Genomic DNA, 2,160 nt, shown 5'->3' with positions numbered 1-2,160 from the left:
CTGGTCAGAAAATAAAAGCTTTTTCTTTCTTGTTTCTCTTAACTCTGAACCATGATTTACATCAGGTAACATCTGAAGCTACAAAGGAAAACAAAATAAGTTGCTGTGCTTTACAAATATAAAGGTTTTTTTTAATGCTGGCTTCATGCATTTGCATTAAAGACTATTTTAAAAAAACAAGTTGAAACATTTCAACCAATCTTTATCTTGAAGGGCTTCCCTGGTGGCTCAGATGGTAAAGCGTCTGCCTGGAATGTGGGAGACCCAGGTTCGACCCCTGGGCTGGGAAGATCCCCTGGAGAAGGAAATGGCAACCCACTCCAGTACTCTTGCCTGGAAAATTCCATGGACTGAGGAGCCTGGTAGGCTACAGTCCGTGGGGTTCCAAAGAGTCAGACACGACTGAGCAACCTTACTCTCACTGGTATAAGGCTAATTATTTAATAACGCACATAACAAATATGACCTTTTTCATTGCCCATATTTTCTTCATTATAACTTTTCCTAAAAACAGAAATATGCAAATCCTAGCCTAATACTATTATTAGATATAAAATATGTTACCAGTACAATCTATTCTCAGTATTCCACCTATCATTCTGTTACACATCTTACTTTCCAAAAAACTCAAATATAAACTTTGCCAAGAAGAGTGAATTTCTTGAATCTTTCTAATCTAGTATATCAGTCATGAAATTTTAAAAAAGGTGGGGGGTGATTAGTCACTTAGGTCTTGTACACATTCCTCCGTTGGTAGAAAAGATCTTTATACACTAAACATTTGGAAAGCAAAGGACCTGGCAAAATCTAGGTGATAATTTATGAATAAATGTTCTGCTCTTCATGAAGTCAAGGGGAAGGACATAAATAAAATGCCCTAAACTCATTTGAATGGACAAGTGCCCCTAGACCTAAGGCGCTCTGCCTGAATGCAAGTGGAGTTAGCTGCTCCGGCCTGTGTCCCCCGTGTCCCTCACAATCCACTGCTGCTGTGGGTGGTGGCCAGATCTAGCCATGAATCTCCCAGGCTTCACCCACACACAGCAGCTACCAACCTCTGCACCTGGTGGAGAGCCTGGCTCTATGGTGGCTGGTCCCCTCCCAGCACCCCTGGCATCTAGCTGGATAACCATGGTTAACTACCTGGGGTGGTTCAGCCAGCACTACATCTTCAGATAGGTGGTCAAAAGGTCCTGAATGTTTGAGAAGCCAACCTGCCAAAACTATACCTGGGACACTCTGGTCTTCCCCGAGGGTTTGGCTTCACCCTTTTCTACCCAGCAAGCTGGTCCCCCATATGGAATATACTCTCTCTCTGAAGGAAACCCATTCCCAGCATTCCCAGTGTCAGGCTAATCCATGCTGCTCCCTGGGCAGCAGCCCCCAGGAACCCACCCTGAGCAGACTTCCATGCCTTGTTCTGGGCACTAGCAGATGAGATTGGACTACCCAGGATACCCACAGTTTATATCCATCCCCTCGTCAAGCCTCCAGCTTCCACTTGGAAACCAAGGCATCATCACATATGCTCCTGGCCAATTTTAGTAAGTATCAGCTAATGTCAAGCAGGTAGAACATTGAGAAGAGCATCTGCTTAGAGATATCTAGGAACCTGGAGGAGGGAATGCTGGCCATGGTGAAATAGCTCAATAATACCCCAGCTACTTCTTTGCCGAAAGGCTTAACAAGTCCAAGGGTGGAGAAGAAACAAAGCACCAGACCCTGATTCGCATCCTGGAGTCTCTCAGTGAGATCAATCTCCTGGACATCAGATTGAAGTGCAAGTGGCTCTATGCCAAGTCGCTATACCATGGCCTCTTGGGAAATATTTGAGGAGAATACTGGAGGATCCTGTTGAAGATCTGTGATGGCAATGATTGACTGATGATGGCTGGTTCCCTGCAGTCCACTTGCCAGCAAGTGGCAATGCCAGAAAAAGGCCAGGAGAATGTCTTTCTGTTTCTAGAAAATCCACAAAAGAGCCGCAAAGGAGTCCCAGTGCAGACCATCCTGATAGCCTTACTCCATCCTTTGCCTCCTGCTCCTGATCCTTTCCTCATGCTTGTGCTGAAAGACCTGTTCAGTTGCCATCTCCCTCCAGATGTTTTTTCTCCCCACCTCTTACAGTCTCAAGCTACTTTAGTAGATTTATTTTTTTTT

At 44.8% G+C, this 2,160-nt stretch overlaps 1 non-coding gene across 1 annotated transcript; it reads left to right on the top strand.

The window, feature by feature from the left end:
• The first annotated feature begins 217 nt into the window (after nt 1-217).
• On the top strand, nt 218-289 carry TRNAS-GGA (transfer RNA serine (anticodon GGA)). Its single transcript has one exon. It is a non-coding gene; the product is annotated as a tRNA-Ser (tRNA).
• Nucleotides 290-2,160: the final 1,871 nt, after the last annotated feature.

Source organism: Dama dama, chromosome 25 (assembly GCF_033118175.1).
Source record: "Dama dama isolate Ldn47 chromosome 25, ASM3311817v1, whole genome shotgun sequence".
NCBI classification, from domain to species: Eukaryota; Metazoa; Chordata; class Mammalia; order Artiodactyla; family Cervidae; genus Dama; species Dama dama.
The sequence above is the reverse complement of the archived record's forward strand: the minus strand, read 5'-3'. Positions and strand labels throughout refer to the sequence as shown.